Source organism: Rhinolophus hipposideros (assembly GCF_964194185.1).
Source record: "Rhinolophus hipposideros genome assembly, chromosome: 5".
In the NCBI taxonomy this organism is placed as follows: Eukaryota; Metazoa; Chordata; class Mammalia; order Chiroptera; family Rhinolophidae; genus Rhinolophus; species Rhinolophus hipposideros.
The window spans coordinates 77,844,231-77,859,169 of record NC_138051.1 but is presented as its reverse complement, the minus strand read 5'-3'; the positions used below and the strand labels follow the sequence as shown (position 1 = coordinate 77,859,169).

The 14,939-nt window shown below is 36.8% G+C and overlaps 1 protein-coding gene across 18 annotated transcripts in view; it reads left to right on the top strand.

The window, feature by feature from the left end:
• NUMB (NUMB endocytic adaptor protein) overlaps positions 1-14,939 on the top strand; it is a 134,215-nt gene that overhangs the window by 44,694 nt on the left and 74,582 nt on the right. The window lies entirely within an intron of this gene.

The window sequence follows — 14,939 nt, the reverse complement described above, 5'->3', positions numbered from 1 at the left end:
AAACACTAAAATTGGCCCTTATCCCAATCTTCATCTTTAAATGATTTTGTAAAAAACTATTAATTTTATGATGGCATTAATAGAGTCTGCCAAATTGCCAAACTTCCAGATTTATACAACCATGGAAATAATTTGATTATTTTATAATTGATTCCCTTAATTAAGCATTCAATAATTTGTTCTTCTTGATAATCTCCAAAGTTTGTGGTCTTGACCTGAACAACTAGATCTCAGAGATGCTTCTCTGAAAGAAATGATGAACATTGGAGTTGAAATGATAGCCCTCTTATTCTTTGATGTTTTATCTACCTTCACTACAGTATGGTTGCTTGGTTAGCTGTTTAACCGTAGTCATGTCATCTAATTCCTTTTTTTAAATTTTCTTTTTTAAATTAAATTTATTGGGGTGACAATGGTTAGTAAAATGTTACCTAATTTTTTTGTGCCTCAGTTTTCTTATCTGCAAAATTGAGTTACCAATACTCGTCTCAGCAGATTGTTACCAGGATTAAATGCAATATGATATGTAACGTGCATAGCACATTTCTCATAAGCACCGAGTAATTGATAGATTCCTTTTAATCTTCTTAATATAAGTGTTCTTCATAGGTCTCATCTTTGATATTTCCTCTCCTTATACCAGTAATTCTTAACCCTTTTTGGGGTCTTGCCTTCCTTTTAGAATCTGACATAAGTAATGACCCCTCTTACCAGAAGAACACACATGTCTGTTTAACTTTATTTGCAGTTTTGGAACTTTCTAGTCTCCCCTGAAGCTCATCTGTGAATCAGGTTAAGGATCTTTTCAGAACGTCATCTCCTTGGCAGACTGCAGTTTCCTGGCTTCTGCTGTCATCTCAGTGCAGATGGCTCCTAAATCTGGTTCTCTCTCTCGTGAACTTCTATCTGCTGGACATATGAATCAGGGTATCTTTATGTAATAGAGACTTAATAAATGACTGGAGGGATAAATCATACATTTCAATTATTGATATTATAGGTTGGATAAATTTTATGACACTGGGTGACAAGACAGAGATCTGTGCTCACTGTAAACTACAGCTAATCAAGTTAAGTGAGGTTAGATATTGATTACGGCACAAGTCTCTAATTTCCTGCAGTACCCATTGAAGCTTATTTGTGAAAAGGGTTTGGTCACAAATTCTAGCCAGAAAGTTAGTTTCCAAGTAACTTCTTTCAGACTACAGGTTATAGCTAAAATGTTCTCATCTAAAAGTTTGCTGTTTCACTCTCAATTAGTATTATCACGGATGTCTCTGTTATTAGAGCCTCGCGCCTTCATCTCTTCTACTCCACAGTTTTAGCTAGGACTCTAATAGTTGCAGGGCACAGAAACCTATCTTAAGGGGGAGGGGAGTTATTGGCTCAAGTAATTGAATAATCCAGAGTCAAATCTGATTTAGCAGAAATTGAGGGGCTCAAAGGATGTCAGGGGCTCTCAGTTTTATTCCTTATTTCTCAGCTGTTTTCCTTTGCCTCTGTCTTCTAAAACAGGTAGCTTTCAGGGAAGATGGCTGCAAGCAACTCCAGTTTATTTTGGTTTTGAATTTGCAGTCTCTGAGAAAAAGAGGTAATCTTCCCCATAGTGTCAGGAAAAAAAAAAAAAAACTCCTGGGGAAGACTGGACTTGATTGCCAAATTACCTATATAAATGTCTCTAGACCAGTATTAGCATCATCTGAGAACTTGTTAGCGATATGAATTCTGGGGCCTCTTCCCTGACCTACTGCATCAGAACCCTTCCAGGCAGGACCCAGCAATCTGTGCCTTAACAACCCTTCCAAGGATTCTGATGTATGCTAAAGCTTGAGAACCACTGGTCTATATCATCGGTGCTCACAGCTGCTGAAACAAAAGAGAGAAGGAATCGTCACCATTAGAAATGGTAATTTTATTATGATCCTTAACAGGCATAACTGGAAATTTTGTTTTTGTTGTTTTTTGTTTCAGTAACTTAAAATTTTATTTTACATATATGTTACATTGAAAATTTGCAATGCTGTTCATCCTTTGATGCACGTAGTTTTTTTTCATGTGTACATCCCCTCTATGTTATAAAATGTTTATGGCAGAATCTATAATAATTGAGGCCTGGACATATCATAGATTCTACCCTAATTATGGTACGTTGTGTACTCAATATAAATATACAACATAGGATTTATCTTCTTTGAACATCATAGGCCCTCCAAAAATATGTGTTGAAAAATTTATTGATAATAAGAAATTATTTTTTTTAATTTAAATTTCTGCAAGATTATTGTCTGTGCAGTTCATTTCAAGCATTTCAGTTCTCTTTAAGGAGATGAGTTTCTCTAATTTTTTTATGATACACTGTCATCGGGAGAAAAAGGACAGCAAAGTAGCATTTTTTGGTGCACTCAATATACCAGTTATGCCAAATACTTTTGTACATGGTGCTTTAACCCCACACACTGCTATGAAATAAGTCATGGGTTTGTGTCCGCATTGTTGCTGAAAAAAGTTTAAAAATTTGCCTCAGGTATCGTATCTGATAAGCAGAAAAGTGGAATTTGAATGTAGCCATTCAACAAGTATTTTATAGAGGGCCTACTGTGGGCTGGGACTAAATATCAGAAGTACAAAAATGCTTAAGATCTAGTTTCTGTCCTCAAGGAACTCAATCTTATAAAGAAGACAGTAAAGGATAATGACCACTACAACACAGCTATCTGAAGAGTGATTTTGGGAACCAGTGGAGGGAACATCTGACTTGCTTTGGAGGATTGGGGAAGGCTTCAAAGACGGATGTGATCTTTGATGTTTAAGTAGATAGCATTTTAAAAATTCCTTTGATAAACACAAAACTCATTCTGCTTTCATGTTTAATGAAATTTCCAAATAGATTAATTACTGTTTCTAAAAGCAAATCAAAGCAATGATAACTTTAGAATGTTTTTTTCAAACTACCTTTGCCCTCTATCCCAGTAGTCTAATGTGTTCTCAAATGATGGGCTTGTCTTAGCATTTCATAATTTTAAGAGCTACATTATATGCCACAGTTTAGATGTACCATAATTTATTCAACTGGTCCCTACTTTTTATATTTGTTTACAATTTTTTTCTAGCATAAACGGTGCTACAGTGAACATTTTTAATGTTCATCTTCCTATACTTACATTATGCCCATAGTATAGTTCCTAGAAATAATTGCTGGACCAAATATTTTCATTATGTTTTTATACTTCTTACTTTGTGATCTTTCATTGTCTTTTGTCCTTTTTCTGTTTGTTTTTAAAATGCTCTTTACATGTTATGTCTTTATAACATGGGTTATGTTATAAGGGTTTTTGGTACATTTGTTTTTCATTTTTGTTGATAAGTAGATAAAACATGTTAATTTCTGGTGGTCTTTTGGCATGTAAGCCTATGGAGTAAGGTGATACACATAAGCAGTATGTCTCTGATAATGTAGTTTAAGGTAGTGTATCAGAGCAGAAAGAATACCAGTAGAAATCAGGAGATTAACGTTATGGTCCCGTCTTAAATAGTGACTATTAAACATATGATTTTAAAGTTGTTTTCATCATGCACGTATTTCCCTACCAGTGACATAAGAATAGTATTAGCTTTATTTCCCCACCTTATTAAGAGAGAAGGCATGTATAAAATGGAGGCGAGAGACATTATATGACTTATTTAAAGTCATATGGTTTGAAAGTGGCAGTCACGTTTTTAGCACAGGTGGTAAGTCCAGTATTCTATAATATTACTATATAACATCCCTATTGGAGCTACGGTGTACAGAGCAAAAGAACAATAGAACAAAAAGTATATATGAGTATGTAACATTAAACCGTCTGCCAGGTTTTGCCAAAAACTGTCTTTTAAAAATCAGTCTTTTAAAAAAACAAACATACCTTGGAATTTCACTCCCTGTTCCAAACAAGTTAATGGCAGAGATTAGGGTGGAATTTTAAATGAACAGAAGAGTAGATTCTGAGATGGCTAGGACAATGCAGATAATGAAAGAGAAAATTATAGAAACGATAGTATTAGAGCTAAAAGAACTGTGTCTTCGTAGATAATCCTGTGACATAGGAAGATACAAGCAGGAATGGAAATATTAGGGCGGCCGGATGTCTCGGTTGGTTAGAGCGCAAATTCTCAATAAGGTAGCTGGTTCAATTCCCTCATGGGATGGGGGGCTGCGCCCCCTGCAACTAAGATTGAAAATGGCGACTGGACTCAGAGTTGAGCTGCGCCCTCCACAACTAGATCGAAGGACAAGGACTTGGAGCTGATGGGCCTGGAGAAACGTACTGTTCCCCAATATTCCCCAATAAAATTTTTTTTAAAAAAGGAAATAATTAGAGAATAGAAATATTGTTAGTTCATTGGGTTTTTGTCTCTGAGGAAGCTTTTTTTCATCCATAGGTAGAGAGAGTTCTCTTAAGGTGATTATTGGTCTCAAGGATGGAGCGGATTTTTGGATACATATCCGCATACCCCACCCCAGTAGTTTTGTTAGTGAGCTGTTATTAGCTTACTAGCTCCAGAATGATTCCAGGGTTCACAAAAATATCCCAGTCATCTTGGGTACTGTTCGAATTCTGGGATCTAAAGTTAGAATTGAAGGAATGAATAGAAGTTAGATGGGCCATGTAGCAAATTAACTACCTTGTTATCTTCAATTGCTTTATGTATAAATGAAATTTCAAAATAGATTAATTACTGTCTCGTATCTTTTGGTGGTTTTTGTTGGTGTTGAAAATGATCTCTATCTTAGTTATTTATGACATTCAGCTAACTTTATGACATTTTGTCAAGGAGTAAGTGTATTCAAAAACAATATACTAAAAGATGAGAATGTGTTAACTCGTTACGATAATGGGAATTTTTTTCTATTCAGTTGGTGCAAAAGTAATTGCGGTTTTTGCAGTTATTTTTAACTTTTCAAACCGCAGTTACTTTTGCACCAACCTAAAACATAGCTATTGTGTATTTTGACCTTCAGAGATAAAATTATTTACTCATTTAAATTTGATTTGATCTACTTTTGACATCTGGCAGAGGAGAAGAGAGTGGCTAGCTTCTTGACTGAGAGAACCTCCTTTTCTTCAAGAAAATAAAAGGTCTAGCAGTACATTTCATTTCTTTCAGAAGTTCTTAATATGAATGTTAGTGAGTTTCTGGCTTTTTTCAGGAATTCATATTTTATCGGGAATTTTATGAATTTCTAAATATTTTGCTTCTAAACAGTGAGTGCAGTATGGTAAAGTGAATGTCAGCTTATAGAAATGTGAATGTTGGTCACAATGAATTCTCTTTTCATGTAATTTATTCCTAGTGAACTTATGTGTGTTCGATAGTTACATCAAATAGTGATCTGTCTTGTAAGATTTATATTTTTGTCTTCTAGGATTTATCAAAATTTTGGAATTTTCTTGAACCATTGTTCCTCCCCCCCCCCCTTTCTTCCGCCTCCCCTCCCCACTCCTGTTGAAACCTTTGTTTCTCAGTCTAGTTGTGTAGGACACAGCTCCCTGGCCCATGCTGGTTTATGAGCCTTGCGCTCCCCCCACCCCCCGCTGAGGTAGTCGGTCACCGGTCATCGGTCAACTGCTCACAGCAGCTCACGCTGGCCACCAGCCGCTCCTGGCAGCACACGGTAGCCCACAGCAGCAAAGCAGCCTGCGGCAGTCCACTGCGGCTCACGCCAACCTCCAGCTGCTCACTGCAGCCCCGCTACAGGGAGAGCCATTGTTCACAATCTTAGCTGTAGAGGCGTAGCTCACTGACCCATGTGGGAATTAAACTGGTGACCTTGGTGTTAGGAGCACGGCGCTCCAACCACCCCTGAGCCACCCGGCCAGCCCTGAACCACTGTTCTTAATAGGGATTATTAATCTTGACCCTGCAGGAACTTTTGAACTGATATGAAATAAATTAACTGATTGAATGTGTACCTGTCAAGTTTCTTCTTTAATATTTGATGTACAGATTATAAAAAATGTAAAACTGAGGTCTCAGACCCACAGTAGAGAGATAATACTGATATTTTAAAGAAATAAGAATAACCTAATTATGTATGTCATTTATTCTAATAAACTTCTACCAAACTTACTTTCTGCTGTAATACAATCATTAAAAGTTTTAAGTTATTTCCAACTTAAAAAAAGATTTTCTCACAAGGAAGTTCTATCTTACAAGGAAAAGTTTTTCCAGCATTTTCATTGTAGTGGTAAGGTTTCTTCCATTAGTATTCTTAACAAAACATCTGATGGATTGAGTGTCCTGTATTACCCTTTTTAAAATTTATAATCTTTGTGATTAGAACTGGGTTGAGCACATAATCAGAGTCCCTACAAAATCTTTGTGGGTTGCTAGATACTGAAGGCCTTTAAAATCTTTAGATTTCACTATATAGAACAAATTTTGAATTGGAATTTTCTTTATTTCTGTTTCATTTTGTTTTCGGTCAGAATTTCCTGGTAGTATTCATTTAAGATTCAGGGATTTTCTTCTAGAGATCAGGCAGCCTGTTCTTCTTTTAGGAGAGTTATTCAGTCTTGTTTTCACTTTGTAGTATGTACTTACCAGGCAGACTAGCCACTGTATTCTAGTAAGAAAACCTATTGCCAAAACTCCCACTAGAGCGGAAAACTGACCTACTTAATGCTGACAAGTTAAAAAAAAAAATCTGTGGATTTGTACCAGCATGGGACCAACTTCCTCCTTCTCTTGTAGTAGATGGGATGGGGGTAGAGAAGAGGGTAAGAAAGGGTAGTGAACTGCGGCAGGAGGAGTAAGTAATATAGTAAATGAATATTTAATTACCTGAAATGATTTGATTAAAAGCTATTCATTTGGTACAATTTGAAGGCCGCTAAAATTCAACAGTTAGTAGCAAAGGAAATTCCTAGGACTTTCATGCTCATAATCTAGAAAAGCCCTCTAGTTAATGGTTGTCAGCCCGCATTTCATGAATAATTGTTTTTATTGCAGAACATGGTAAATTTATTAAATCTTTTTCAGTTTATTTTATCAATATAGTACATTTCAGAATTTATTGATATTGAAGTGAAGAATGTTTGGAATATTTATTTGTAGCAAGTGACAGTGGGCCTTAACTTTATCAAACTCATTGTTTTCACTATTAGCCAACCTAATTTTCATTACTCTGCATTCACGACATCTAAGTTTGAGACCTGTGCCGTCCAATACAAAAGCCACTAGCCATATGTGGCTGTTTAAATTAAAAGTTAAAACTGAATAAAATAAGAACTATAGTTCCTCTATCAAACTAGCCACATTCCGAGTGCTCATTAGCCAAATGTGTAGTGGGTAGCACAGATACGGAACATTTTCATTATGCAGAAAGTTCTGTTGGGTAGGATTGTTCTAAAGGTTGCCTCATTTTGTCATGCTTTACTTCAGGGTTTCCCAACCTTGGTACTGTTGACATTTGGGGCTGGATTTTTTGTTGTAGACGCCTTGTAGGATGTTTAGCAGCAACTCTGATCTCTACCCACTAGATGCCAGTAGCATCCACCCAGTTGTGACAAGCGAAAGTGTCTCCAGACATTGCCATGTGTCCACTGAGAAGCAGTGTCAGCTTTGTTTGAGACCCACTGATGTACTTATACGTAGTTCTGTGTCTGTTAGTTTTTAGCATAGTGGCTTAAAATAAATCACTAGCTCACGAGTCTGTGAGTGGGCATTTGGCTTGGCTGTATGTATCTCTGTGGTCTGTTGGTGGTTTGACTGGGGCCAAATGGTATAGAATGGCCTTACTTATATGTTTGTTGGTTGGCAGGCTTTTGGCCAGGATAGTGGTGGGAAGTGTGTTTTCCACGTGGCCTTTGCAGCAGGCAGATTCATTGACCTGATGTCTCAAAGTTCCAAGAGTAGCAAGAAAGGACAAATTCCAATGTGCAAGCTCTTTTTCTAGTCTTTTTCTAATGTCCTTTTGGCCAAAACAAGTCACATGGTCAAGCCCAAGTTCAAAAGATCGGTAAATAGATTCCACCTTTTGATAAGAGGAGTAGCAAAGTCACATAAAGGAATGTGCTTAAGATATGAAGTTATGGCCATTATTGTTCACAGTCTACTGCTGTTATTTTCTGGATGATGCAACCTTACATCCTTTCATTCTGCTTAACATTCCCCTTTTATTTCCTTTATTCTTTGTTTTAATTTTATTATTTTAGTTATTTAATTTTACTCACAGATTTCCTCTTTGTAGTGGTTTTGATTCTTTCTTGTGTTACCATGCTTCCATCTGAGACTATTTTCTTTCTTCACAGATAATTCCTTTCTTTTAGTCTGAGTTTACTGGTAGTGAATGTTATTTTCTGTCTGAAAGCACTTTTTATTTTGTCTTCATTTTTGGAGGGTATCTTCATTGGGCATAGAACTCCAGGTTGTCATTTATTTTCTTTCATCGTCCCATTGTCTTTTCACTCCATTGTTTTTGTTAGAGAAGCAATATGTTTGGTTTTCATCAGCTTTCAATAATGCTTCTAAGTGTTTTTCTTTGTATTTAAGATGCTTGAGTTACGTACACCCTCTAGAATCTGTCGCTTGATGTCTTTTGTTAGGTTTAGAATATTTCTTCTGATACTGCTTCTACTCCACTCTTTTACTCACTTCCTTCTGGGATTCTAGATATCTGTATGTTAGATCTTTCTCTGCATATCTTATATCTTATGCATTTTTCTGTATTTTTCATTTTTTTTCCTGTTCTTATCTGGATAATATCTGTGGAACTATTTTCTAGTTCATTTAGTGTCCAATCTGCTGTTACAAGCATCTGTTTTACTATTAATTTTATATTGTATATTTTTTAATTATAGAATTTCAATTTACTTACTGTTTTACTTGTTTTTATAGATTCCAGTTCCCTGGTGAAATTCTCACCTTGTCATCTAGTTTCCTGAACATATTAATCACAGCTATTTTAAAGTCTGTGTCTGATAATTACAATATCTGGATCCCCTTTTGGTCTTTTTCTGTCGTCTGCTTTTTCTCTTTGCTTTCAATCATTTGCTCTTGTCTCATAGCATTCCTGGTAATTAAAAAAAATCAATGTCAGACATTGTGCATAAGAAATTATAGAGGCTCTTGATGATGATATTGTTCTCTAGAGAGGATTTAATTTTCTTCTGGTGGTAGTTAAAAGTAAGAGCAGATGACCTTGATCCAATACAGCATTGAGATGACTTGAGTCTTTGTTTTAGGCTTCTTAAGGTCTGATTTAAATCCAGTTTCCCCTTACTGCAAGAGTGTTGTCTTTCAGAGGTATCAAATGGAATCCTGGGGTGTTTGCCAGGGCCCCTTCTTGGCAGGCCCTGAGTTTTTCTTTTCTTAGTACCGTGAGGCTACCAAAAGTTCTGCTTACCTGTTTTGCTTTACAATAGGCACTTTGCTTGGTTTTGACCTCTTGTCCCCATCCAGGTTAGGATTCAGTAAATACCCTCAAGGCAAAGCAAGACATGATGTCCAGATTCACTTTTCTGAGGTTGCCTTTTCTCTGGAATCTTAGCCCCTCAGATCCTGCCTGTCTTAATAAGCCCTGAACTCTTAATTTCTGTCTCTGTAGCCCTGTGAGATTGTCAAAAGCTCGAATCTGAAACTAGTTGCCTTGGGAAGGAAAATGTTGTGGAGAATGTAAGGCTTAATTCTACATTTCCTTTTTCTCTGGTATTTTGGCTTCTCATAGGCTGGCAGCATTGTTTTTTTGTTTGTTTGTTTTTAAATCCAGATTTTCTTGCCAGGAGAATTGGTCTGATACAATCTACTCTGTAATGATTTCTAATAGATATCTGTACTTATTGAATCATTTGTTAATAATATGATTGATAATTTATAATAAGCAATATTATAAACAATATTAAGCATATATTGATCATTGCAGTGAACTAAACATATAAAGACCCTGCCCTCATGCAGCTTATATTCTTGTGGGGAAGAGAGGTATTAAGTACACATTGACTTACATTGTGATAAACAAATAAAGGAGAAGTACAGGGTATTAGGAGCTTATAGAGATTTAGTTCAAGTGAGAGGAGGTGGTCAAGGGCAGCCACTTTGAGGAAGTGATTTTGAGCAGAGCTCTGAAGGATGAATGGAATTAATTTAGGAAAAAGTAAAGGTTATCAGAACTATGGATTAGGGACCTTACGGTAAAACGAAACATGGCTGGTTTAAGGCATCTAAGAAGGCCGGTATGGATGGCCTGATAGGCCTGGGCTAAATTCTGCCAAGCTTTGTAAGCCTTATTAAGGATTTTCATATCCTTTTTTCCTGTTTCTTCCGATTCTGATCTGATCATTGGTCTGACTACAATTCACTTTCTGTCCAAAGACAGAGTTACTTTTTTATGTAGTTATTTATCCAATACAAATATAGTAGGTGCCTTTTGTAGGCAAGGCTTTAAATTAGGTACTGAGGTTGATTAAAGACAACATGGAACATTGGCTTTAGATTTGGACAAACCTGAGTTTAAATGTCAGCCTATTTATGAGCTGTGTAATTTTACATCAGTTACTTAATATCTCTGAACCTGAATTTTCTCGTGTTAAATACTAATACTAGAAGTGATAATAGGAGGGCCAGCCCGGTTGCTCAGGCGGTTGGAGCTCCATGCTCCTAACTCCGAAAGCTACCAGTTCGATTCCCACATGAGCCAGTGGACTCTCAACCACAAGGTTGCCGGTTCAACTCTTTGAGTCCCGCAAGGGATGGTGGGCTCTGCCCCCTGCAACTAAGATTGAACAAGGCACCTTGAGCTGAGCTGCCGCTGAGCTCCCAGATGGCTCAGTTGGTTGGAGCCCTTCCTCTCAACCACAAGGTTGCAGGCAGTTTGACTCCCGCAAGGGATGGTGGGCTGCGCCCCCTGCAACTACCAACGGCAACTGGACTTGGAGCTGAGCTGCGCCCTCCACAACTAAGACTGAAAAGACAACAACTTGAAGCTGAACGGCACCCTCCACAACTAAGATTGAAAGGACAACAACTTGACTTGGAAAAAAGTCCTGGAAGTACACACTGTTTCCCCCAATAAAGTCCTATTCCCCTTCCCCAATAAAATCTTTTTAAAAAAAAATACAAGTGATAATAGGATTAAATTAGCTAATTAGTAAGTGTGCTCAATAAATGATGGTCCTTTCTACTATAGAGCATGAACTCTACTCTCAAGGGGCCTAAGTTCTGAGGGACATATACCATTAGTTATAGTACATAAAGGTAATAAATGCTGTAAGAAGTGAAAAAGGGTGATTCAGAGGGAGGAGATACTACTGCATTCAAACTTGGAGATTAGGACTATTTAATGATGAATGTAACGTGTACTAGAGTTGGAGCTAGCCATTTTCAAAAGTTAGATGTATAACTATATCATGCATAAACTTTTACATTTTATCAGAGTTAACAACCAAACTCTTGATTTGACCCCATCTACCTATCCCACGTTCTGTTTTCTGCATCTTGTTAAGTGGTGACTCCATTCTTGTGATTGCTCAGGCGAGTATCCTTAAGGTCATCTCTCATTCTTCACTTCCTCTCTGCACATCCAACTCATTAACAAAATCCTGTTAGCTCCACTCTTAAGATATAGCCAGAATCCTACCAGTTTGGAAAGCTCCTGGAAAATTACTACATTATTTAAAATGTATTCATTTGGTGATTTCTTTTGTAACTGCTGCTTTAGATGTGGTGTCTCCTAGGGCTGGGGGTACAAATAAAAAATTGATCATCTCTTTGACTTACCTCCACTGCTGTCACCCTGATCCAAGCCACTATCACCTCTCACCTGGATTAGTTTAATAGCCTTGTAACTGGTTCCAGCTTTATGATCTGTTTATAATACAGTAGCCAAAGTGATCCTTTAAAAGTATAAATCTCATCATTCCTCTGCTCAGAACCCTCCAATGGCATTCATCTTACTAAGAACAGAAATCCAAGTACTTGCAATAGCCCATGAAACCCCACGAAGCACTTGGCTTTATTTCTGATTTCATTTCATTTACTTAGGATGCTGTAGCCACAGCATCTCCTTGCTATTCCTCTAACACAGTGAACATAGTTCTGCCTCAAGACCTTTGCACTTTCTCATCCTTTGACCTGGAATCCTCTCCTCCATCTGTCTACTTGGGCTGGCCCTCTCACTGCTCAATACCTTCCGATCTGTTGGCTCAAATATAACTTAATGAGCAAAGCCTTTTCTTACTACTTTATTTAAAAGAGCATCCTCCTTTTCACCCACCCCCAACCCCAACATTTTTTTTTCCTCTCACTCTGCTTGATTTTTCTTTATATCACATTATATATTTATTTCTTTGTTATTTTTTACAATCTCCCCAATAGATATACCACAAGGAAGGTAGGGACTTTGGTTCATTCTCTGCCTTATCTCCATCATGTCCTTGGTTCTCAATATATTTGTTGAATGAATGAAGATATTTTCTGGTTCAAATCACAATCTTTTTTACAAACTACATTTTAGAATATAGAATTAAATTAAGAAGGCATGCTTAGATGTTGTCTGATATAGGAAAAGGAAATATTAGTCTTTTGAGACATGTTTCTGGATAAGATTTAGAAATCTGGCTTGCTTGCTACTTCAGGTAGATAAGTTAGTAACTGGGTGAAAAGCTATACACAAAGAGCAAGCATAGTCATGTTTGGTTCCATTGCCCACTTGATCATTGAGAGAAGTCTTACATAAATGATCATGTTACCTGTGACCAAAGACAGTTTATTCCTTCCCAATCTATATACCTTTTATTTCCTTTTCTTGTCTTATTCCATTACCTCAGGTTTCCAATATGATGTTAAAAAGGAATGGTGAGAGGAGACATCTTTGTCATATTCTTCATCTTCTCAGGAAGGCTTCTAGTTTCTCACCATTAAGTATGATGTTAGCTGTAGGTTTTTGTAGGTGTTCTTTATCAAGTTGAGGAAATTCCCCTCTATTGTTAGTTTGCTGAGAATTTTTATCATGAATGAGTGTTGGATTTTGGCAGATGTCTTTCTGTATCTATCAATATGGTCATGTGATTTTTCTTTTTTAGCCTTTTAATGTGATGGAGTATATAAAATGATTTTTTAAAAAGTATCTTAGTGGTTTTTTGTTTTCTTTCTTTCTTTAATTGGTGAATATTGAGGAGCAGTGTGTTTCTCCAGGGCCCATCAGATCCAACTTGTTGTCCTTCAATCTAGTTGTGGAGGGCGCAGCTCACTGGCCCATGTGGGAATTGAACCAGCAACGCTGTTGTTCAGAACTCGCACTCTAACCAACTGAGTCATCCGGCCACCCCATAAAATGATTTTATAATGTTGAGTCAGCCTTGCATACTTGGGATAAATCTCACCTGGTTGTGGTGTATAATTCTTTTTATACATTGTTAGATTTGATTTGCTAATATTCTTGGTCACATTTTTATTAATAGCTTGGTTGGACCCCTTCATTGCATATTGATTAAATATTCAGTTAAAGCTTTGAAAGATAGCATATATGTTGGATGACAGATTTGAAGTCTGATTGACTAAATCTAGCAAGTTAGAATTTAAAACACATTACATAAAGGTTTTTTGAGAATCAGTTTAATTTTGAGCATAGTGTACTTTCAAACTCAAAATAAAAACAGTTATAAACAGATAATGGACCCTAGTTTGTAGGCTGGGGTTTCTTTTGGAATGGTATGAATTGGCAATTTTGAAACTATTTTCTATCTAGTCTAGGATTGAACAAACGGATAATGTATGGAGGATAATGGGAGCCAGGTTTTTCATTGTTGGAGAATGGAGTTTTATATATGGAAAAGAAGGCTAGAATGAACCCCGTGGTGGTAGATTTGAATTAGAGCTTATGAACTCATGGTTTTTAATATTTATATAAAGATGGAGAAATACGTGTGTATGCATGCATATACTTTTATATATATATTTCTCTTTTAGACATGTGTATATTTGTATGTATACATATGTATGTGCACACAAATGCATATGTGTGTGTATGTATGTATATTCCAGCTTTGTTTGCTAAGAGGGCCTAGAAGTAATTACATCTTTCATAACAATGAATACATCTAGCTTTCTCATATGTTAGTTTCTAAACTATTCTTCACTAAAAGGAAACCAGAACTCCTTAGAGAAATGTCTGATCCTAGGAAGAATTAGATCAGGGAAAGTACACGAGGAGCCTAGAACCTGTTGTTTCACAGAGTAGGGAGTCAACGAATGATGAGGACATGTCAAAAGGAATGAGAACTTGTTTAGAGAAGTGTCCACTGGCCAAATAAATGATAGTTATAGATTATAGCCCATTGAAAAATAAGAACCAATGGGTCCACACAATTATAAGTAAATGAATGAATAAATAACTAAGTGGGAAGGAGGAAAAGTTTTTCCTTAAAATAGCAAATACAAATGTAGAACTGTTATAGTCAGAAGTTGACCATTTTGGAAAAATTAAAATAGTACTTTCACACCAGAACTACTGGGTGAAAATTTGATGAGAAGTATAATATTTACACAGTTTTAAGATAGTTCCTTACAAAATATTTACTTGTTACAAAAAGAAAAACAGTAACTTTATCAGTAGAGAAACTTGGCAGGTACCCCTTAACCAAATGATCAAAGTAAGCATCTCTGATAATAGAACCTACTAGCCTCTTATAGCTTCTGATATGATGCAGTGAGAAGGACCCGGCATTACTTTGTGACATTCCTACAAAAAAATGTATAGCCTGGGGCAGCCCAGTGGCTCAGTTGTTTAGAGCACAAACTCTGAACAACAGGGTTGCCGGTTCGATTCCCACATGGACCAGTGATTTGTGCCCTCCAAAACTAGACTGAAGACAACAAACTGCCACTGAGCTTCTTGAGGGGCGGCCGGAAGGCTCAGTTGGTTACAGCAGGAGGTCTCAACAACAAGGTTGCTGGTGCAATTC